At 46.9% G+C, this 25,832-nt stretch overlaps 1 protein-coding gene across 6 annotated transcripts in view; it reads right to left on the bottom strand.

Moving 5' to 3' along the window:
- LOC121597924 (ankyrin repeat domain-containing protein 29) overlaps positions 1–25,832 on the bottom strand; it is a 240,097-nt gene that overhangs the window by 95,061 nt on the left and 119,204 nt on the right. The window lies entirely within an intron of this gene.

Here is a 25,832-nt window from a genome sequence, read left to right on the forward strand (position 1 = left end):
ATTCCGGTGGAGTCTTCAGGATTGGAAGCGTTGAGGTGCATTACTTTCCAGGAATTTTTTGATACGCTTACTGGCAATAATATACTGTCATGTGCTTATATCTTATCGTCCAGGAAGAAGGAAGACATTTTTAGCACAAAGTTCAATGTACGTTTTTACCCAGAAGTTCCCCCTAAAGGAAGCACGAAGCCTTTTCCAATGTACTGCCGTATTTCCAACAAAAGGTGTCTCATTTGTGCAATCGTACACTTGTATTTGAAGAAGGCTCATCATCGATTCATACGCACCTGCAACGAGAGAGAACAGAGAAAACGAAAACGATAAGGGAAATGGTAAAAAGAAATCAAAACCAAAGAAAGGAAGCAAAAAAAACACTCAGTTCATAAATTTAAAATAGCCAAATTGAAGCTGTTGCGCAATACATCCCCCACGCATATGATGCGGACGTCCTTAGCGACGACGATGATGACGATGTCGTCGACGATGAATACACACGTCCGGGTGAGGGGTGAATCCTTCATCAAACAATACCCGAACCATGGGGACACCACAGCTGAGATTCTCAATTTCTGGGCGCCCTGCCATCTGCCATCCCCGTTACCATATTCAATTTAACGCCAGCCCAGGAAACGAAGTTATGGTGTGAACCTCACGTACGATCCTTACCTCGTAGCGAGCGAGAGAAAAAGGGGAAGAAGAAAAAAATCCACCCACTTTGAAACGATACACAAGCCAAGGGACGAAACGGAGAAATAGGAGAAAAACACACCAACGCGTGTTCCTTCCGTACCGACTTGTGTGGCCTGGAAAGTGCCTGGACGGAAAATTAATCACGTTGTTGCGCATCCCCGCGCATGTGGCGAAGGGCGGCGTAGGGGAGCGGCTGACGAGCGCGCAAAGCCAAGAAGAAGTCATTCTCGCAACAGAAGAAGATGTCTCTCCCCAGTGCAAAGCGCCGTTCATTAAAAACACCGGAATTCTGCTAGATCCCGGGCATCGGGTGGAATTTTGCGCTATTTTTGAAGGCTGCTCACTTCTTCTAACGAACACAGAGCGCGACGAACGAGCGACAGTTTGAAGCACTTTGGAGCAGCGATGGGAAAAGGGAATGGAAAAGGGGGATGGGGAAGGACCAACTCTTCTTCTTTGAAAGGGAATTGTAGGGCGAACCCACTTGCTGCTGCTGCACATGAAAGATGGCGTTCGATAGCGATACCGCAACGGCAGCGCGCAGGAGAAGCAGTGTATCTGGCAGGACATAAAAGTTACCATCGCAACGCATCGTCTTTTCTGGGGATGGGGGGGGGGAGGTTTTTTCTTCCAGTTCCCGCCGATAAATCGTACCGCCAGAGTTGCGTACGACACGGCCACGCGCCGGGTATGGGTTTCTGCTGCTCCCCCCTTCCGTCGCTCATCTAAATCCCATTATCGTACAATTTTCCGGAAGAGGAAAAAATAACTCCCTCACCAACGCTAGCAGCAGGATGGAAAACTCCCAATTTTCGAATCCGAGCGCACCGGAAAGCAACAAACGCACACACACACACACACACACACACACACACACACACACACACACACACACACACACACACACACACACACACACACACACACACACACACACACACACACACACACACACACACACACACACACACACACACACACACACACCACACACACACACACACACACACACACACACACACACACACACACACACACACACACACACACACACACACACACTGATAACACAGTACAGGGGAAAAAACTTTCTTCCGCATGGTTGCTGAGCATAGTACAACAAACGCATCTCAAGGCAGCGCGCGCCTTATGGGTGAATAAAAATCGATTGCTTGAAAATGGTTAAATTTCTCGCGAGTCAAAGTCACCTGCCGTTGCCGTTGGATGATGTTGCCTAGCGAAGGTATACACCTACCACCACTTCCCAGCCACAAGTAACCGGGACGTCTGACAGCCTTTACCTTCATTGCTCGTGCTCGTGTCAGAGGAAAAGATCTGTCCCCCGTCACTCTTTTGCACGGGTCATAGCTTCCACGAGAGCAGCGTTGCCGCCGCAATTGTTCCAAAATCAGAAAGGAAGCTGCTGCGGCGATGGAGAAGGCTTACAACGTCTTCGTTCTTTCGGAACCCGGGAATCCCTTCTGTTGCCAGCCCAGCTACAACAGAGGAATGTGCAGGGGACCTGAAGACGAATGGATGTGAACCTTCTTCCATCGCTTACGCACCTTGAAAGGATGAGATTTAACTGTTTCCGTACCAAACCGAGAAGCCACAAACGAGTAACGGTTCGATGGCTTCCGGGAGCTAGACCCTTTTCACGCAAACAGCCCCCTGGATCGCCACCTTGTTCTCGGCGTCTGTGCCTGTGCGTGTGTGTGTCTGTCTGTCTTGGTTTCCGTTGCGTCGAGTGAGCGGAGGGGAAGATAAAATTCCTTCTCGAAAGCAGGCAAGGATTCTTCCATTGTAGTCCGGAAAAGCGTGCTGCTGTTGCTCCGAAGGGAAGGGAGAGAAAAAGGGCAAACGGACAAGGTTTGAGTCCTTTGCAACGGAATTCAAGATGTTTCTGTGTGGATGTGATGAGGGAATGGTAAGGATAGGGTGGTACGGTAGGGAAAATATGTTATTCATAAATTTGCTCCTAATTCGAGTGTAATCTAATAAATTATCGATTGATTTCTGGTCCGTCGGGTAACGTAACGGAAATGATAGTCATTTTCCGGCACAGCGGAGCAATGCGAAGGTGAAAGTAAATTAAATTATTCATCAAGAATCTTGCGATTAGGAGTCAGGCGTTAGGGAGGCGTCATCTTAGATCCGGTTCGAAGGACCAAATCTAGCAAAGCTTTTTCATGATTGATTTTCATTATTTTTGTTAAAAATCCACTTAAAAGAGCTTGCTTGGAGATATTTTATCACCTAATAAACGAAAAAAAACTGGAATTAAATATTGGCCAACCATTAAACCATCAAGTTCACAATGCTTCAAGGCGCTATAATGGACGTGTTCTGGATATAACTCGTCCCGCGCCAAGGCTCTTCACAACGTCCACATGCCAACGATGCAAAGCGATGGCAATGGGCTCTTGTACCATCGTACCTGCCTGTCCTCTTCCAACCAATCCACCATGCCGATCGATTTCTGAAGCATAACTTCCGGTCCAGAAATTATTGACAACGGTAAGCAATTTTCGCTACACAAGGACTCCCACACTCTGCTGGCTACTCCACATCCACAATCGGCAACCTGGCAACGACCGTCAGGAAGAAGCGAAACACGGAACAAAGCTTCAAAAGGCGCAGGCAGATTCAAAATTGATTGTAAAACCATGACTGGGTAAGAAAGTTCCGAGCGTTTTTAGACGCCATTTATGACTGGCAACTAATTCCTGCCCAGCACTTCCCCAGGCCATTGAAGCATTGACTCCCCCCGATACGCTAAAGCTTTATCATAGAACACTCCCCAATGTAAGCTGCCCAATAGCTGTGTGCGCGAAAGGGGATGAAAATGCGATTTGCCCTGTGGTCCTTCTTCGACCTTTGGAATGAGTGGTTGGTACGTCGCGCCGTGTGGCGAAGGTCCAATATTTTCCAATTTTCTAACCACTGTAGAAGCATTGCAAACAACATACCAAACAGTATAACAAAAAAAACACACACACACAAGACTACTGAGTGAGGCTAATGCCGTTCGACAACTTCGGGACCTGACGAGCCACTTAGCTTTCTGAACAGCTCAACCCGAATTATGGCATCGAAGAACACGTCAGATGAAGAGGCTCTGGATGTAGTCTAGCCGAGGTACTCCAATGTGGCCTTTTGCCTCCCATACACCAGGGCAGGCTCTATCCAGCGTAAGGTTCGTTGCTTTCAGTGTTACGTCCGAGTTGTTCCGAGCAAAACTTTCCCGGATATGGAATTAGACCCGCAAGCATAATCAATGACTTCCTCCCCATGGCCGAACGTTGGAGTTTCCCCCAAATCCCAGATTCGCCCGCAAAAAAAAACACATCCACCCAACAGCCAAGAGTAAGTGTCAATGAATAATGGAACGAAGCCATTGATCCCTGCACTCGTTCCATTTAGGTTTTCCTGGGACTGGTGTTCCTTACCTTTTTCCGATTAGCCCCAAAGCGACGGACGGGGATGAACGAACGGACAGACGGACGAACTCCAACAAACACACACACACGACGTTTCAAATCTTCCCACTGCGCTACTCACCAGGAACGCGCCATGATAGAGCAACTGCTTTCCCTGCCGGCGCAAAGCAAGCCATTATGAAATCCATGGATCGTTTCTGTTCGAGCAGCATCATCAACAATTTCTGCCCCGAAATTTCTCCCCCAAAATTTCTCCCCATCGTTGGGTTCCTGGCGTGCAGTCACATTTACAACGGATTAAAGTGGTCCTCGCCAGCCGCACTATCACAATCTAGGCAGTGATGGCTGGATGTCTAGGTTGAGGAAGGACAACGTCCTGGGGATGAATGAGGACGAGGTGAAAAACTGAAAAGGGTTTTCACTCACTTTAGCGCTGCAAACTCCAAAACATCCACCCTCTTCGCTCCGTTTAATGTCCGTCTGGCTTATGGAACTACTGCCTCACAAAAAAAAAACCAGGCCCCCCTGGCGGATCCTTTCGCTAACTTTGCAATATGGTGCATGGTTCATGGCGTTATTATACGGCCGTTTCTTTCGACTACGGGCGATCGCTTTCCCCCCGGTCAAAGCAGATGCTAAGTGGGGCGCCCCGAGCTGGAGATGGACAGCCCGTATGTGTGTGTATAAGTGTGTGTATACTTTTTTAACCTTCACTTGTTTTTGCCGGTAGCATTTCTTCCGCTCAATCCGGTCGGTTAAGGTCGGGCTGTTTTTTTGCTGGCCGGATTTTTCTACGGATCCTTAATTTTACCTTTTACTTCAAAAAGGCGGATCCTCGCAAACACACCTGGAGAGGGCACAACCTCCGAGACACGGACATGAAATTATCCTTTTTTCCTATTGCCGAGCCCTTTTCCGGCGAGCGAAAGCTGCACATCGCTGTCGTAAAAGTTGAGCCACCGTTACACTGCCAAATGCTAAAGCGAGAACCTACCAACCTAACCTAGAACACAGAACTGGACCCAGCAGTGAACTTGGTGGGAAAAGGAAAGGTCGTAAAGAAACTACAACAACATTTCACGGAAGGAGAGCCACAAAAACACAAGCGTTACTACAACTTTACAGACATTTGCTTAAAGGTGTGCCTTCAAAATCTGGCAGAAAGTAAGAGGGAAAAAAAGCAACCCCGTGTCTTACCACAAATCCCACCGGAGCTAGCAGCTCCCACTCTCCCAGGTCGGAGAGAATTGAATTTACGATAATCGGGTGTAAAACTTTCAGCTGACCATTACCAGCACACTTTCAGAGCTGAATTTCCTCAACTTTAACGCTCTAGCCGAGTGGGAGTTTAGAAAATTTCACGCTCTTTTATATTGCCGTAGTAAAAAAAGTGAAAAGTACCTGATTATCACAACAGTTCATCAAAGGACCTTTTTCCCAGACTTCCAGAGGAGTATCAGATTCAGAATTGAACTCAAAATCGAGCCTATTGTTTTAGTAGTACGTTGCCCAATGCTCGTCCAGGCATTCTTCAGCCACTACCCAGAGCCAGCACTTCAGGAAGTCACCTGCATACACACAAGCGCCAGCCATTACTGTGGTCATTGTAATTACTGCGAGCCCCTGGTTGAGTAGTGTAATATGTTTTACGACGCGTTACCATGGCAAGAGCGACGATGTACGCGACCGTCCACCAACAGCGCTACTACTTCACTTCAGCAGTGGACGTCCTTCAACAGCAGCTTCAATGCGTCGTCGTGTCCTGGATGCCCCGGAAAAGGGCCCGGATCAGTGCGATGGCAGCTGCTGCTGCTGCTGCTGCTGTTTTCCATTTTGCTTCATGGTCTAGTGAGACAGGTCCTGATGCCAGTGAGCCATCTCTTACCTCCTCAACCAAAACTTCACCCCCCTGGTATGTACACGATTTTGATCCAAAGGTCCAACTAATGCCTGGACCGCTGCTGGGGCGGAACAACCTACAACCGGTAACCGCTTGCGCGAAGGTGTTGAGCTGAACCAGGTATATGATGCTTGCTTTTACACTCGCCGCTTTCCGAACAGCATTCCCTTTTCCAGCTTAAGGGATACTTCCCTTTCCTCCATATGCGAGTACGTGTGTGTGTGTGTGTGTGTGTGTGTGTGTGTGTGTGTGTGTGTGTGTGTGTGTGTGTGTGTGTGTGTGTGTGTGTGTGTGTGTGTGTGTGTGTGTGTGTGTGTGTGTGTGTGTGTGTGTGTGTGTGTGTGTGTGTGTGTGTGTGTGTGTGTGTGTGTGTGTGTGTGTGTGTGTGTGTCGGAGTGCCTGGATGTCTGATACTGACCAGCCCGGGAGAGAGCTTTCCCGTGTTACACTAGACAAGTTTATCCATCGGGTTTTCGCCGACTGTGTATTTACCCATGTTGTGCTGGCGTTGTGTGCGCCTCGTTACACGACGGCACGCTGTATGGGCAAAGGCTGACCCGACCGGTCCAGACCTGGGAGGAAAACCTCTCCCCCCCCCCCTTCCCTTTGTGTACCAGCAGTCAGCCAAAGTAACTGACACATCAACTGATAGCTGGGACAGTGAGCACAACAGCGTCTGCCGGCAGCCGGGGCCTTGGTCGAAAGCATTGGAAAACAATCCATTACTACAGCACAATGGCATTACATACATACCCGTACACTCATCGTTAGACGAGATTCAACGGACACAAGCACACATTCATTCAGCGCGCTAGAAACGGTCGTTAAGCCATCATTTAACCTTTTTTGGTAGGAAGCGTTTGCAAAGCCAACGTGTAGTTTTGTGAAATAACATTTCTCGTCAAATATTAATGGGAAATTCTCTTACTAAACGACTCAGGGATGAGCAAATCAGACATGCAGGTAGCTCTGTTTTATTGTACTTTGCTGTTTGCAGGCCCGTTGTATTCAATAAGTGAGCAATGGGTATCTACGGTAATGAAACAGTTACTGTAAATTTTGATTACAATGAATATTATTATTGCGCTTACGTTATTATTTCTGACATGCAGATCCGGGCAATCCTGGCTCACAGAGTGTGTGTGCACTCCAATCCAGACAGACAATGATTACTCACTCGCGTCCCGCCTAGCACACCCTTCCAGCTCCCACTGTAACTGCCGCATCATACTAAATAAAACCGTTGAATGAAATCACCATTTGGGTGAATATTATTAATGACCAGACCCGTCTGCCAGGCTCAGCCAGCTCACTACAGCGAGGCTCACACCGGTGCGTACATGCAGAAACATACAGACACAATGCGTATGGATTTAAAAACCAATAAACGAAAGCAGAATGGAAAATTGAATAAATTGTACGCTAATGATGTTAAGTTGCAAAATTAGTATAAATCGCACCGCAAAACTGCCTGCCTCCATATAGCCGCACAACCGTTCCAATCAGGTTCCAGCCAGGGGAAGGGATTCGTTTCGATTGCTAACCTCCACTCATCCCAGCATCATTACCATAGTCCACAGCTTCGAAGCGAGGCTCCATTTGTTTGCTGGGGCCGCTTAAGCACAATGTAAAACAATATCGAAAAAGGTGCGGGATGAGAACGAGCAGAAAGAGGCTGCGTTCCAACCAATTGATGCACTGTGTGGTGGGATGCGCACACGCACTCTTCTTCGTCTTCTTCGCCACACTGTGCAATCGGTTTCATCGCAGGAAGGGCAGGGTAAAAAAGGCGCAAACTCAATTACACGGGGACCGGGGAACGAATAAATTAAAAACCATTTCCAAAGCCGTCGAAGAGAAGCGCCGCTTTCGGGGTGGAACTAGATAGCATTAAAATCCCGGCTGCGACTGCTGGAAGGAAAGAAGGGTCAGCCGATGTCTGTGTGCACCGGCGGAGCGGAGCAAAACCCGGTGGAGGTTTTGATGAGGTCGTTAATGGGAATTTATTTTTGCCCACTTTGCCACTGACAAAGTGTTTGCTAATTAAATCATCACTAGTGTGCTGCTGCTGCTGCAGCTGTGCGCAGCAACTACTACTACTAGCGTGGCCCCCACACGTTGCACAACTACACAGCTGCAATCATGACTTTGACCGCGTGTCGTTCGGCTTGATGCACTATTGATGTTGCACATCGCAGCAGTGCATCGGACAACATTGTTAGTACAACCATTACAGATACACAAACACACACACACACCTAGTGGCCACCATGAGGTCGGGCTTCTTCCTGTCATCCACCCTCGGTAGAACACCACCCGGGCGATACCAGGGTTAGTGTAAAAATGAAAATGTCAATGTCCACTTCCGTTCGCCACCGATCGCCCGCCAAACCAACGTCACACACACACACATACGGGTGGCAGCCAGCAAATGTTCACACAGTGGTTTCCATACCCTCGCCAGTATGCTCTCTCCAGCAGTATGTCGACCGACGAAAAGTCAAACACACACACACAAAAGCTGCGTTGGCAACCGTTGCCGAAGCCGTTGTAATTGTGGTGCAAGTTTAGAGCGAGTGAATCCATCAAACCGTTGCCAAACCCACATGCCACCACAGTTTTGGAGCCTGTGCAGTGGAGACACAGTACGAAGGAGGTGGTTTGTTTTTTCCATTGTTATGTACGCTACCGGAGAGATATATTGACAGGTTCGACGAATTGTCCGCTGCCGCTACTGTGCGTACCTCGAACAAACGTGCGAATGACAGAGCAGCGGCAAAATACAATTTCTGGTGGTTAGTTCAACCACCGTCACCATATGAGAGCGCTCTGGAATATTCGATCTATTCCAATTCCAACCGGCTTCCTTGATATGTTCTCGCCCGAGGTTTTCGATACGGTGGTTGGCGGGATGTCCATATCTGGCACAAGCCGTCCAAAAATTGGAGTGTGGAGATTGATTTTACGTTTTGGACAGTTTTTGAACAGTTGAATGTCCTAACCGTTTTTGGAATATCTTTGAAATCACTCTCTTCTGTCGCATCTTTTTTAAGGCTTTCGTATTGACAAGCATGATTTACAGCTGTCCCGAAAAACATAACCTTTCATTCTTATGATAGCACACAAAACATACACACCTCCCAACACTGAAGCCTTTCGCTTCGGAGCCTAGGAATTGTAACATGAAACTAGTCAACAGGCTCCCGGAAACCACATGTTTTGCCCGGTTGTGCCCTTGAAACGTTCCATCAACTGTGAACTTTGTGCCTAGGCTCATCAAACTATTATTCTTGGCCATCTGCAACCCCCCCACACACACGCACAAGCACAACAACAAAAACTTCCACCAGGATGTGAAAAAGATAAAGTTGCTCCAAAGTTGCTGTGTACAAATATTTGGAGCTAGCCAGTCACTTCAGGATCATACACCGGCCGCCGCCTGCTTTGTGTTTCATCTTCATAATAGCTCATAACTAGTGCAAAGAAGCCATCCACCAGCAGCAAAACTTGATCTAAGGCAGTGTGTCCTAGGTTCCTAGTTGAGGCTGCTCAACCCTCCTCCATCCTCCCTGGGAACGGCAGCTGTCAATTATCGGCGAAACTAGAGATCTCATGAATAAAACTTTGTCCTTTAGGACTTTATGGGTAGGCAAAGCACGCCCCGCAAGCATGGCACCTCAGCCGATGCTCAGTGAACTATGAACGTCTCAAGACCATAAAAAAACATACTCACATAGAATCGAAGAGCAAAAAGCTTGCCGAAAACCGATCGAACTGTGCCTAGAAGAGCTAGCCGAACACACTTGTTTTTCGAACACCAACCGCTGGACGGAAAAGTTTGGACATTAAAAAACACTACCGTCTACGTTCTCTTCCACCTTCGGTCTACTTCTGCTCGTTCTAGTGTGTCCAGACACATCTGACACAAAACATCCAAACTTTGGACCACCCATCAATGCTAATAGAACGATCTGGATGGCAGTTTTTTGTTGTCACCAGCTCCCTTGGTGTCTACTGTTGGTCTAGGATTTTGGCGACAAACACAACGATCGTTGCACAAGTAATAAACAGTGCCCTCCACGCCGAACACATGTGCTGCCGACGAACGATACTCGCTCGGCCGCTCAAGGATACGTCAACCGAACAACCAACGCGTCTGCAACTACAGATCCTGCTCTTCAACTGCCACAACGTTGAAACATTTATCTCCCAAAAAAAACCTCAACCTGCCGGCGTCTCCGTCTAGTGGTCGGGGGCTGTAATCTTTCGCCACCGCCACCGCCGTCCAGTGTGTGTGTCATCAGCGTCATCCCTCTTTGTCGGTGAATAATTTATTCTGCCCATCCCGCGTCCGCATCCTTCCATCCACGTGTGACAGTTTAAGGCTGTGGCGCGAATGATTAATTGATACTGACACATGTTTAAAGTTCCATTTATGAGCCTTTGGTGTGTTGTCGCCCCACGTTCCGCGCCGGTGCTCGTTCAGTTCCGTACGTTTGCCATGTGGATCGAGATCGGCCAACGGCCGATGTGTTAGCATATTCACGCGCCACTAAATTATTTTCGGGTACACCCCGAGATTGCTATGGCCAGCAGTCGCAAACCCCTCTTTTATCTTATTTTTCACTTCGCTCCGCTTTATCACACAATCCTTCTTCGCCCTTGGGTCGGTTCCGGTTGTGTGCGCTTGAGACTTGGGCAAACGATCTTGTCCCATCGTCATCTTTAGCAAGTCTTGGACAGTCGGGCAGTAGAAAAGGACTACAGACGGAGGAGATGGGGGGGAGGGGAAAAAACACCCGACCAGATTCAACTGCCACTTCCGCAGACGGGACTGCCTCGCTCGAACCTTCGTCCAGCAGCAGCATCAGCAGCAGCAGTTTCGCCAGGGAACTATCTTTCCGCTCAAGAGCTCTCGTTTTACACACTGCGACAGTTAGACAGATTTCATTCGCCTTAATTTGATCCTGTCGCCGTGATGATGAATCACTCTTCCTCCCATTTCGGGGACGCGCCGCCTCGCGGGGGCAAGTGGCATCATCCGGTGCCGTCCTACCCACAAAAAGGACAAACGGACAAACGAGCACTGCTTGCCCTGCTCTCCCAAATGACGACTCCAAATGGGTCTACTGCTGGAAACGGGGATACAGTTGGGGTACTCTGAGGTACATAACAAGACTTGTGAAGAGATCTTCGCCTCAAATGCTCCCCCAAGAAAGAACAAAAAAAGAGGGAGGAACAAGGGTTCCAAAGTTCCGTCCAAAACCTTGGTGAAGAAAGGAACAGGGAAACACGTAACGGAAGATGGAGACTCACACACACACAGGTTGACGGAAGGATGGATTTATTCGCCCAAAAATACGAAACCATCTGTGCCGGCAAGACAAGGCGAGAAGCGAATGCACCCGATGCCGTTTGCGAATGCATTTTTCTGTCGCTCGTTTTCAGTCCTGATACCCTCCTTTCCTCTGCATCTTCCTTCCTTTAGCGCAAGAGGGCGGCATTACCACACCAACTCCTTAAACTACTTGCCGGCTTTATCAAAACCACGCTCGAGGAACCTATAATTTGCTGATGAATGTTGTTTTACGTTCTCTTCGTAGCTGTCGCTGGTTTTTTTTTTTGTGTGTATGCTCTCTTTCTGCGTCCCAATATATATTGTTCAAGCCCCTAGCAGCTCATTCTCACTCTTACATGCACAGTCCCATTTCCCAGCTTCTTCCTGTTCTCTTTTCTTCGACCAAATTCGACTGGGCTCGAGACCCTGCACCGGTGCCATGTTTTTCGGCATCTTTTGCGCCATGCGTTTGAACATTCTGGTCGGTGTTAACAGAGACGCGCCTGCTGGGGCATTCGGGACGGAAGAGTGGAAGATGATGGAATGCACAAAACGACCAAAAACACCATACAAACACACACATAGGCACACAGACACACAGACAGAACTGATCATCCGTGGCTGAAGGAATTCGCTTTTGCAAATGTGCACACAAATTGCACACCACAAAAAGGGGCACCAGAAGAAATCCTTCCCAAAAAGCTCACCCTCGGGAACATACCTTTTTTTTCGCTGATTCTTCGTTTGGATCCAATACTCCCTGAGCGATTCCCGGGAGAGTTCAACAAAATCTTGAATAGCTTCTGTTATCTTTCGCACTTCGGAGTCGATCATTTCTGTTTCTGCTCAGCCAGCCAAATAACCTTCTTGTCGGTTGCATCCGTGTGTCCCCGCGTGGGGCGGAGGGAGATAAGCGATTTCCGAAAAGCTTTTGGCTGTTGCAGAGATAAGCTCGAGAGTGAGGGCAGGAAGGCACTCGGAAAGAAGTACTCCTCCAACTCTTATCGGGTGCGTTAGCGTTGTCTCGTGCGAGGATTAAGAACACGGACGATGAGGATGATGATGATGCAAGCGCATATTAGAAGTGGTTGTTAGAAAGATTACATAACAGGCGAGCCTGTTAAATTTATCAGAGAGTTTGTGGGCCTAATCCGCTCCAAAGTCCATTAGCAAGCATGTGGGTAAATATTTATTTGATTGGCTTACATCCAGACGTCCTTTTGTGGGTCAGTTTTGGTGTTTGTGATGAAGTAATTTAACAGATAAGCTTGGAAAGACATATTTCAATCTACTTGCAGATGTTATCGTGCCAATAAAATATGTTTCAGACTGGATTTTTCAATTGCATTCCAACAGACATTCTCAATATTAATCATTATTGTATAAAGACAACAAAAACTTCACATCAAAGTTTTATCGATAATTTAGCTTCAGAGCGAACTTGAGGGTAATCTGCTTAATAAATCAAAATTCCATTCAACCTCCATTGCATCCTGCGACCTAAGCCCGCCCAAAACATCCACAAAACAAAGACGTAAAACAGATTCAAGTTTAATTCTAAATTGATTCTACCGAATGAATACAGCTCCCTTCGCTTTTGTTCCCGAATGCGGGTAATCTTTTTCTCAACCTACGCACAAAAAACGGAAGTAAATGTGTGTGTGTGTCTTTCACTTCCGAGAACTCAGAATCTAGCAGCAAAAAGAACGTAAAGCAAGAGCATAAGAAGTAACAAACTGCCTCAAGAGTTCTGTAAACATTCAAACTCCAATAAAAAAAAAAACAAAAACAAAAAGACGCAACCGCTTTTTCTGCGTCATGGGCCAAGATTTACCCATCCATTCCAAAGTCTCTCCAGGAGGAGCGGAGAGGCTCTAAAAGAGACAATTCTGAAGCTGTCAAGAGACATGACCCAGCGCAAAGATAGCGGTAGTAGTAACACCACGTACAAACACTGCTGGCTCGGTAGACACACTGTCGGATTTCGTTTCAGTATTCTACGCGTACCAGCCAATTCCGGGAAGATGTTAAATCCAACCCAACTCGCTTCCACTCGCATCGGAATGATACACCGGTAAAGATTAAGGGTATGTATGCTAATATTCTTCAAAGTTACAGCGGTTTGGGAGACTGATTTTTTTTTTTGTTTATATCATTTCTAATTCCAATTTTGCGACTCCGCTTTGTGGTTACGCCGCGATCAAGGGAAAAAAAACCAAAAGGTGACAGGACGCGACACAAGTTGCTGGGCGAGCGGCGAACAATCCAAGAAATTTCTTAATTCCCTCGTTTACCCGCGAACGGGCGCATTTGTTTCGAGCTGTTCGCTTTGTTCTTGAACGTGTGGTTAGACGTTTGGTTGGGTTGTTTCACATTTTGGCTCTTCTAGCTCAAACGTTTCCAAGTCGTTCGGGTTGCAGTTTTTGCAGGGACAGCTCTGGCCAGACATAACCCTGCTGTGAAGAATGGGGGTTTCAACTTATCCAACCTTTCCCGCATGGATGCGCCTGGTTTGGCGGGGAAGTCGTGGGAAGGCGAGAAATTATCGCCCTGTCGCGGCGCCGCATCCACTCATCCAGACAGGACGCAAAGAAATCCAACACCGACGGAACAAATCAGCGCCACCGACACGGAGATGAATTGGGGTGAGAGGTGGGGTGAGAGGGACTTTTCGGAGTGGCGGACTTCTCGATTTAATGTACGCTTCTCGCTGCAGTATGAAAGGGCACCCGCCAGTCAAGGCCAAAAACCGGTAGCCGAGACGCCGACACCGCCGAACTCCCAGCCTTCGTTTTGATTCCTCCTGTAGGTTGTTCCTGCCCGGACAAGTCGTTCGATTCTAGAGACAATTAGTCAATTTCACAAACAAGTTTTGCCTTTTGGGCACTGGGCACACCGGTGACCACACAGTGCATGCGCCCTGGACAAGCGCAAACACGCTCGCACCGATCGATCAGAGCCGTTTGCTTTTATTAACTTCCGTTCTCCGGTCCCCGTGGCCCGTGGGGTTCGTGATGTGAACCTGGGCTCACCCACACAACACTGGGTGAGTAGAAGAAGAGGCCGCTTGAAGGTGAAGAATGCAACAAACGCAACGATCATCCATCATAATTTACATCCAATCCCAACCCGCAAGTAAGAGACGCCCGTGTATCCTACGTACCCGTGGTACGGTCCCCACACGACTCGAATGCCCTTCAGGAGACGAACCTGCCGACAACACATCACAGCACTCACCCGCCGCTGCCGGATTCTTCTCCGGCCCACAAGAAACTTCCCAAAACCGGACGTCACTGGTTTCGGAAAAAGAAAGAGCTTTTGATGGTCGTGTGCATACACATTAATAACATTGGAGTCTCGCACAGCAGAGCCCGTCGACGGAGGGGGCTACACTACAGCGCACTCGTCATGACGTACGTGCGCATTTTTACATTTTAATTCTCATCGTCTCATTGAAAACGCGGAAAACTACACACACAGAAATACACACACACACGTGAGACACCATATCGAACCGAAATCCATCTCATCGTGTCGTTATCTGGCAGTTTCCCGGTTCCTCGGCTTATGGTGTACCTCTCCCAATGCTGCAAAGGAACGATGACCAGCGACAAAACCCGGTGGTGTATGCCGCGCCGACGAATGGAAACGGCGCTTGGGATTTACACGGGGAAGAAGAATGAGCAAAGAAGGGGAGGGGGGCAAAATAAAGCAAATGCAAAGATGGACAACCCCATGATGATGCGAATGATGGACGTCATGGTCACGGACCGCCGGAGTTCGGGTACCTTATCGGATTGTCGGCATGGCGGCCGTCGCCGCCGCACCACACACAGCATGATTTGAATGTTTTATATCTCGGTTCGTTCCCTCGCGTCAGGGCTTTGATCCAGCAAGCACACAATATATACGCCGCAGCCGATCGTTCACCTTTTCCTGGTTTTGGTGGACAAGGCGCCTGTGCGCGGCATGAGAAAACTACTACGCTAAAATGCAAAAGAAACCACCGGACCACTCGCGCGGGATTCGCGTGCTGACAAAATTGACATATCCTAACACACACACACACACGCACAAGTACGTGCACACCAACCAGGACGACGACCAGAAGGGCAGACATGGACCGGGAACGAATCAGGAATCCATAATAATAATCGGCGCGTACCGGCGTGTTTGGGAGGGTGGCAAGATCGATGAAATCATCACCACAACCAACCACATACACACACACCGCGCACACTCGCAATAATAAGCTCACAAAATAGGTGGTGGAGGAAGGCCATCGCGATACACCGTCTTTCAATCATACGACCCCCGTTCGCTGGGGCAAGGGGGGCGGGGATATACTGCAATATGTTGTTATTGCGCGCCGCGAACAACAAACTCCTTTCCCCTTTGCAGCACTATGCCTGTGGTTGTGGTGGCCCTGTGCCCGTCCTGCAGCTGATTGACGTATTTGTTGAAAGGTGGTTTGTTTGTTGGACGCAAACGCCTGGCCTGCAAAAATGCATCGCCCCAGCATAGTTCCAGCACGAGACATGTTTCGCGGGGTTCGCCGCTTAGTGTTGCCGGGTGCCGTGTCGTATTATTTATTCACTAGACACCGCCCCACCACCGCTCTCTCTCTCTCTTTAAGACCTTTATTAGTGGGAAGAAGGAAGATGTTTTCGGTTGCAATTAGCACACCGATCATAATGGTCGTGTTTTTTAGCTTTCTGTAAACATGCACGCGAAAGCACTAAACGTTAAAAGCGGGTAATTGGAAGTGAAAAAAAAAACGAGCAACACCATGTCGGACACCATGTCATCAATCGCACACTATTAAGTTCAGCCGCGTACTGTTTTGTGCTGCGTGTGCAGCAACAACTATATGCACATTCCGCACCGGGGGGGAGAGCTTAAAGAGGTCAAATCGAGGCAACAACAAGGTGTCCGTACACTTTTGCCCCAAAATCAGGTCAGGCGGACAGGAAATGCATTCACAAATTTCTGCAGCGCCACTTGGGGGGAGTTATGCGTGCGCTTACTGTGGTGCCATCAAATGTCAGCTCAGCTTTTTAAGGTTTTGCAGCAGTTGGACGTTCATGTGTCGGAGGTTGGAATTGGGACAGGTTCATTGCAAGTTACCTATTGTGCATTTTTCAACTATTTTTTTTACGAAAATCAACTCGTGGCGATTTGGAACTCAATTTGAATGATTTACTTTACAGAAAAAGTGCTATGACTGTTGATTGTGCCATGCAGATTGTAGCTGAGATAGGATTGAGGGCAAAATCAGAAGCTCAACTCATTCATGACAATCAAAAACAACCTAAATGTGCCATTGCAACTAAATGAATTTAATATTCCGAGAACTATAAACATATTTCAGTATTTTGCAATTCAAAAACAACTTACAGAACCTGAAAAGAGTCTAATAAATACCCAAGAATTGATTGATCTTTGAGAGCTCTATGTTTTCAAATTGAGGAATAAATGGTTCATTTCTTCCTTTATTGATTTCTTCTATGAGAGATCTGAGAACATTAAATATAATGTGGGCCATCTCGCTCCAAATCTCTCCCACATTTCACCATCGCATGTTTGCAAAAATGCGCCCTAAAACTTTCCACCACCGGTGCGCGGTCGTGCTCCATCCAATTGCAGGTCAACAAGCCGCGTCACCTCAGCTCCGTTTATGGCATCATGGCGAGGCAGCGCCGAGACATTGCCCATATTTGCCCCGCAAAGCAATGCGCGAATGCAAATTGAATACAACAAAAAATAGATCAATCATTACGAAAGCCTATGGCGATGTCGCGACGTCAACCACAAAATGCTTCCAGCAAACCGAGCGCACCAACGGCAAGCAGGCGCACCATGATGAAGTTCCCATTTTAAGTGAATTCCTGGTGCAAGAAACCCAATCAAGATACTAGGGCGCTTCTCAGGGACCTAGTACATCGGGCGGAGGGGAAGAGTTCCCCGTGCTGATAGTTGGCAGGAGCTGCAAGCAAGCGCGGTCTAAGATTTGATGTAAATTTATGACAGGCGGAAAAGAAAACACGCATTCGCGATGTAGCGAGCCTCGCGCTACCGCCGCGCTGAAGAAATTGAAAATTATGGAAATTCCCGCCGTACATGCGAACACATACACCCTTACCTCCACTCACAACCCAACAGTGACAGCCACAGAGTTGGCGCAGCCCATTTAGCCGTTTGCACGCGCCTAACGCAAACCTGTTACCAAGGAAGGAAGCTACTGCCCCGCGAGCGTACCCGCGAGGGTGACAAAACCCGCGTTCTTGTATCGAAACCTTGCCTTGCCGATGGTGTCGTTATCGTGACATCGAATGTTCTGCCACTACGACACGACGACCAAGCGCGGTAGCACGGTGTGATCAATGCGCTACAAGCTCACTAGCTCGCTCTATCTAGGAGGTAGCAGCAGCAGCAGCAGTACCAAGCTGCAAGGGAGTGTGCCACTCACAGCTCGCGCGAGGTCGTCATCATCGTACCCGAGATGATGTATTACTTCTGCACTGCAAAACCACACCACGGCAGCCTTTTTCCGCTGCAGCAAAATCGGGCGAAATCATTGCACGAGGTAGTGGCGGCATGGGAGAGAGAGAGGTTGGACATCATATCCTTCTCATCCACGATGGAACGATCATCTGTGAGGAGTGCTGCAAAGATGGTGCGAAGATGCCATGAGGGGGATAAATTCATTAGACGTGCACCGGATTGCAATCCCGGACGGTTGTTCGCTTCCTTCGCCCCTTCCGCGCCATTTTTGTGTGTGTGTGTGTGTATGCGTCTGCTAACGAGACCTGCTGAGCCGAGCAACGCTGACGATGACGACAACGCGGATAGGCAGAAGGAATTAATAGAGACATCATACTGTGGCTCTTTCTGCCAGACGACGACCACGACGAGGACGATGACGGCGAGTACCAAACTGCTCCAATCTTGCTCGCTAGCTCTCTCTCTCTCTCTGTCTCACTCTGTATATCTACATTCCTCCAGAAGCTCGCGTTGTGATGGGTTTGGAACGCGTTCATTTATCATCCCTACGCGCGGCACTGGTCATGCAGGGGCCAACCGAAGCTGCCAGTTGCTACCGGTTTCCAGCTAGGCCGGCCAGCTAGGCACAGGGACACTCGCTGTGTGTGTGTGTGCGGTTGTGTGCACTTTGTGTACTTTCAGATTGCAGAATGCAATTTACGTTTCGCTATCACCGAAACTGGTAGTGACGGTGCGCGATTTTAAGCGACCCCGGAGGAGGGGGGTGGCCTGGAGGAAGAGAGTGAGGAGCCAGACACCACACCGAGCTAAGGTATATATTGCACACTGAGCGTAGCGTTGGTCGTGAAATCGAGTGAGGAGTGATGTTCTTTTGGAGCTTTTCAAGGAGCCCCAGAATTAGGGTTCAAGTGGCAGTACAACGGTTTGCTCAGCAAGTGTCGCACTTGATGTAACGGTGACTGATGTTTTGAATGAGGGCACTTTTTAGGACTTTCATTAGAATTTTAGAATGGAAGGAACTATGAAGCATATAAAATCTTAACCATGCATCTGAGCTTTAGAACGCTGGGGAAACTTTCCTTTTTGGAGTATTTAAGACGTGTTTGGTTCTCAACAATCTTCTTCATCGCAATTCTTACTGTCAATAGTCATCTGATGTCTGTATTTTCTTTGCCCGTTATTTCCAAGAGTCACAAAAGTCCATGATGCCTGAACCGAAAACCTTAGATATTTATAAAGCAAGCAATAAGTCATAGTTGTGAAGAAAACCACATGTATAAGTATTCAAGACATAATAATTTCTCAACTAACTATTAGGATTCTGCCTATCGTCTCCTGTATAAATAATAGTGTCATAAAAACTCTAAAGTGTATTTGAGTCGACTAATAAGAAATCATACTATTTGCTAGTCCCGTGCTACTGTCCCTTACGGTGGTCTCGTGGTATGGTCGTCAACTTGATTGACTCAATGCTCGTCATGGGTTCAAGTCCCGAATGGACCGTCCCCCCGTAGCAAGGATTGACTATCCGGCTGTGAAGTTTTGAATTAAGTCTCGAAAGCCTGTAACGGCCGGCAAGTCCGCGTAGGACGTTACGGCAAACAGAAGAAAAATAACTATTTCCTAGAATCTATGTTCGTTTTAGAGAATTCAAGACATCTTTGGAGCTCAACACACTATTCCGAAATTATTGCCAGTTCTAGGCTCATCTGATGTATTTCTTCTCCTTCACAATCATTTTCCACAACTTTATAGGCCTTCTTGAACTTTGAAGATTCCACTGAAATCCGTAATAAAACATCCCAGATCTCTATTCCAATTTTATTCTTTCGAATCTCCTATACACTTCAATAAAAAACATTGCAACCCTTACATATTTCTCGGTTTTGACCGTTTTCTTCCTGGCATCAAGTACACTGTGCTGTACTTCCTACTCCACTCGTACCATTACTGCAGCCAGTGCTGCTGTCAGAAAGCATCAGCGAATATACGGGATGTTATTACAACTAGACTAGACTTCATCTCCATCCCGAATGTCCACCGCGTAGTGCTGCCGGCTAGAAGCGTAGGTTAAGGCCAACCGGCAAATATACAAACAACAACAGCATAAAAAACGACATCCAGCAAGAAGAGACACATCCCCCAGCCTGGGAAAGGTAGCCGGCGTGTAGGGCGGGCACGGGAGTGAGAAGGCACGGGCAACGATAAAGAAACACAGTACAACGCCACGAAAGATTGTCGTTTTGGACGATTTAATGCATTTTCCCATTTCGGATTGCATTTTCTGCTCCTCCTCCTTCTCATCCTTCCTCCCTCCCGAAAGCGATGTACTTCAGATGCGATGACATTTGCAACTCGAAACGAACGACCGAGCGGCGGGAAGAGTAGCTATCAAGCGTACCCAGCCGCGTAGAATCGGAATGATGGTATGCAATTTTTAACAGTGGTTTAACGTCATTCATCTCCTTTTTTGTTGTGCCCCCGCTTCCCTCACGCCCTTCTCTGTCCTTTATCATCGGCCATATGATCACTTGTTAATCTTTTAAAAATGTGTGAATGTTTAAACTGCCACCGAGAGAAGCAGCTTGCAGCGAATTTTCAACAGCATGCAACAACAACAACCACAACAACTGTGCAATCGTCTGACAATGATGCCGCCGTTGTGTGTGCTTTTGTAAAATTAAAATCATATACACACAGGCCGAGGAGGCAGCGGACAGACGGCTTTACACAGTTCCAAAATTAATTCCTCCGCCCCCGTAAAGCGATATAATTTCATTTCAATTATTGCATTAAGAAAATAATGTACCGCCGCACCCCGCGCATCATCATCGTTAAAGCACCGTGTGCACACAAACAGCAAACAGAATGCAATCCGAAATGGCGCACAACACACACACGATAGCACGAGAGCATGTGTGCAGCATTCGCAAAAGGCAAAGAATTATGTGCCTCACCTGTACATAATTGAGCGCGGCGTGTGCACAACCGAGCGTGGGTGAAAAGCTTTCCCATTCAGCGGGTCAGTGGGGAATTGTGCTCGGAATGCTTGCTCGGATTTTCAAGAAGCAAACGGGTGGAAAAACACGCGGCGACGCATCCAATCTGGTGGAAAAGTCAACAAGCTTTCGCGCGGCTCGATGCAACCTTTTGCGGGACGACTCCGACGGTTTGTTCAAGCTGATTTCCGTAAAATTTGCAATCCGAAAAGCACTTACCAACCAGCTGCCACCGCTGCGTACGTACCCATACCCGGCGGTGCAGGCCCGTGCTACTATGTTCGATTATTTTGCTTAATGGAATTGAAGCGCGTTTTTACGCGTTGCATAATTATGCTAATTTTTTTTTTTTTTTCGTTGCCATATTTCGCTTGCATGATCGTTCAGCTTTTGGAAAAAATGTGATGTGTTTGTATGCTGGTTTTCAAAAAAAAACTGTATGGCCTCATTTTTGCACATTTTCCGAACGTTGAGGAGGATTTTTGGCTTTGTGGAACCACTTCTGTTTTGTTTTTGACTGTTTGAATGTTTTGGAGTAGCTTCAGGTGTTGAGATTCGCTTTCCTGTGGGTGCGAGATCAGCATATCAGATCAGAAAATACGCAGCAATGAGCACAGAACAGATCCTTTCAAATCCAAAACCTGAACGAAGCAGGAGAGCACTTCCTTTTTTTGTTACTGAATTGTATCTTTTTTTCAGTTCAAGTTAATTACTCAACACATAGATAGTATCGTTTCCATTACTTTTAACATGTTGCTGTTGACGATGTAAAATAAAGCTCAATGATGAATGCAATGCTGTAATTGCAAAAGTGTGTGTTCTGCGTTTGTGTCTTTGATCGAAACAAGAGACAAACACAGTTTTATATATTTAATGTCATTTTTATTCAATAATGTTCACTACTGAGGATACAAAACAGTGGGTGAATCTTTTTTGAACCTTAAAAATGGTATATTTAAATATCCAAATCCTAAAATGACCATCAAATGACACCATCACACACATGCAACTTTCGCAAGCTAAAAAAAATCAGATGTCTTAAAACGTAATCATTTTTATGTCATCTTTTTAGTATAATTATGGACTTTTAACTCGTCATTCATTGCACATTGTTAGCCCAAGATAGATATTTTGATTGTTGCTTCCAATTAATTATTAATTAATTTATTATTAATCTTATCTATTCTTAACACCGTTTCTTCCTTTCAAAAAAAAACAATAAAACTTATCGTAGCACCTAAAACGAAATAAATTATTAATGGCTTTTTGGGTAAATAGTTAACCCAATTCCACATGAGCGCGCTGTAGAAAACATGTTTCCTCTCAGCATCACAATTCGGCCACCACCACCACAACGCATCGTCTCGACCTCGACGACCAAACGCATTACCGCAAACGTTATCATCGGTGTACCATACTGCTCTCCGCGTTGAAAGAGGAGCAAAAAATTATCATCCAAAAATCAACCACCAACCACCAGCAGCAGCAGGGGGCTAACGCAACGTTTGTTCGATTTTACGCAAATAATGTGTACATCCCCGACCAGCCTATCAGCCACCCCTACCTGCAACTGTGCACGCGAATCACATGCACGACACGTCGCGGAAAAGAACAAGTCACAATGTAATACCTGGCCTTGGCTAATTAAATCAACATCGGTGCTGATTATACGGATTTTCACCACTTTTAATTCCCCCCCTCCTTTCTGCCTCCAAAAAACCATACTACTGGATACAGATGACAAGCAGGGCAGCTTTACCGTTTCCGAACATCGAAGTCCACTCGAATGTCACACTGTCAGCGGAGCGCAAGCGGGTCACAACTGGGGAAGGTGGGAAACGCTAAAAGAAGGAAATGAACGCAGTCGATGTGCAACCGCGCTTGCAATAACAACAAAAAAATAGTGCATCAAAATATGACCCACAATCGAATGTCGGCATACAAACACACACACACACGCACACAGATACTTCGTGTATGCTTTTGTATGCGGTGCAAAAATTGACATTCTCTATTAATTAGACTCTCCACGCTGGTGGTGACACTGCAGCAGCGGGGGCAGTTGCAAGGGACGTTTTTTTCTTTCTTTTCCTTCTCCACCTGTTTTGTCGACCTCCGAAAGGGGGCACTCTGTCCGTTGACAATAGCGATTTTAATTGCACTTCAAACATGCCCTGCCCTCTCTCTCTCTCTCTTGCGATTGATCTCGCGCCCCGTTGCTGCTCTAGTTGAGCCGGTAAGAAGAATGGCCACGCTAATGGGCATTCTTGGCATGAGAAGTGAATTGATAAATGCAATTACACAACCTCAACCCACCCACCACCGCCACCATCCCTGATGTTTGTGTTGTTAAATAGTCGGTCGTTGCATTAAATTTAAAAAAAAACCCATCTCACTGACCCGAGGTCAGCTTCCCTATATGCGTCGTCGCCATCGTCGCTGCGCACCATTTCCACACGCACCATTTCATCGGCAATTGAGCTGTAATTGATGACGGTGGCGGCGGCCGCATGAGATAGCAACAAAAATACACAAACAAGCTCATAAAATACGGTGCGGCGGCCGTATTGATACTCAAACAAAATTGCTCATTGCACGACCAGCAAACGAAATAGGGAAGCTTTTTTTTCTTTCTGCCATCCTCACAAACGCAAGTGAAAGGACGAAAAAAGCACACAGTTGACTATCAATTTAAGCGATTAAGGCTCTCTCTAAAGACATTCCAGCATCCAACATCAGTAGGTTGAGAGTGAGCGGTGGGAAGCATAATCATAATTTCTGTTGATAAACGACACCACATCAGGGTGCAAACGCTTGAGCAGTATAGCAGCTGCGCCGTGTGTTTGTCCCACGTTAGAGATGAGTGTAATTATGTCATTAAAATATTGATTAAATAGGTGACATAATAGCGTCGCGCTTTGCGAAACATGCGCAGGCGGCACCAGCAGCAGCAGCAGCAGCACCATGACGTTTTGATTAAAGATGATTGAAATGATTGCAAAGCTCATTAAGTGATTACAATAATTTTTATTCGCCGTACTGCTGAACGGCTGGATAACACAACAGCAGAGGGAAGTAATTGTAGAAAAAAACAAGTCAAATTTATCATAATTGGTAGCTTGAACATATTTTCAGCATTGAAAACAGGAAAATAAGCGTGCAAGAATTTACTATATTATAATAACCATGTGATAACAATAATGATTGGATTTGCATACCTATTTCTAATTTACTTCATTCATTCACTTACTTATTATTTCGTATATTTGCCGATGTGTTCATGGTCTTCTTGAGTTTTAAGAATTTCAAAATGTTCAAATACTAGATAGAAGAAGGGGAATCTTTACAACATCTCCAAGGTACAGGTGAAATGAGTGGCAAATTTGAGCATCCAGTAAACTAGACCGTCGTTCACTCACCAAAATTAGCATCATGTATGTAAGAATCAGTTTAACACCAAAAGAAGAAGATGGATGGCTTTCGTTCAGTTCACTTTATTTTTCTCCAATTCGCACGTCCTTCACCTTCGACATTTCGCGTTCAACTCACCTCCCGACCCAGCAGCGCGCGCCGCTTAAATTCCCTCCTTCGCTCACTCAGCGCTCGCCACGATATCGCTATCTCTTTTCCCTACTTCACACGGCCTTTCCTCGACCGATCCTTTCGCCCCGAAGGATCCCCACCGCATTAAAACCGATAGGGTTTCATATGTGACGAAGCCGTCGACGTCACTTTTGGCCCTTCGCCATTGATCTTTTCCACGTCATAGCGATCATGAGGGCGAACACTGGTTACTTTATATGGCCCAAGGTACTCAGCCGCGTACTTCCTTCCAGGCCCGAACTGCGTCCGCTTAATCACCACCAGGTCGCCTTCGCGATAAGTTGTAGCCGACCGCGCTCGTAAGTCGTACGATCTCCGTTGTTCTTCTTGGGCTTTCTCGATAGAAACCCTGGCACCAGCTCGCGTCTGCTCTCGTTGATCGTGATGTTGAGCCACTCGAATTTCTTCCATCAGCTCACCTAGTCGTAAATCTCCTTCGTGTCTCATCGGTACCCCAAACATCGCTTCAAAAGGGGTAACACCGATGCTTTGATGTGGGCTAGAATTAATCCACCGCTGAATATTGGCAACGTGCTTATACCACTTCGCGGGATCGTTTACACTCATCTTTCGCAACATAGCAATAATCACTTGATTTACCCTCTCTACCTGCCCGTTCCCGCGCGGAACACCTGTTGTAACTTCCACACGCTCGATATCCTGATCCTCACAATACCGCTTAAAATCGTTTGACGTAAACGCAGCCCCTTTATCGCTTATAATACGCCTTGGATTACCAAATGCCTCGCTCTGTGTCGTTAATCGCTGAATTACTTCAAATGAATTCGTCGTTTTAGTAGGATATATCCAAGTGTACTTACTAAACGCATCAACTACCACAAACAAATATTTATACCTTTTCTCTGTAATGTCCATTGGACCCAAATGGTCTACGTGATACGTGTCTAACGGAACGTCACCTTTCGCGATTGGGTATAATAAACCGTCAACTTTTCCCCTTTTACGCTCTGCGAGGATACATTTCACACAACACTCAATCGTTTGTTTTATTTTCTCACTCGCGTTTGGAATGTAAAACTCCTGTTCGATAATACCCTCTATCTTACGAGCTCCTAAATGACCCTTTTCGTGTATCCTACGTATCAAATCGCTTTGCATTTCCGATGGTACCACAATCACTTCCCTACCTTTCACTACTTTCATCAGCAGCCCATCACACACGACAAAATCTTCAAAAGGTTGTGTTTTCAACAATTCAATAATTGCCTTCGCACGCTCGTCACATTGTTGCATTTTTCTGATCGCTTCTATCATAGGATCGCTTTTCACAATCATCACCGGTGCCCTGCTCAACGCATCCACATGCTTCATCGATGAACCTGGCCTATGCACCACTT

The sequence above is a fragment of the Anopheles merus genome, chromosome 3R, assembly GCF_017562075.2.
Source record: "Anopheles merus strain MAF chromosome 3R, AmerM5.1, whole genome shotgun sequence".
Taxonomy (NCBI): domain Eukaryota; kingdom Metazoa; phylum Arthropoda; class Insecta; order Diptera; family Culicidae; genus Anopheles; species Anopheles merus.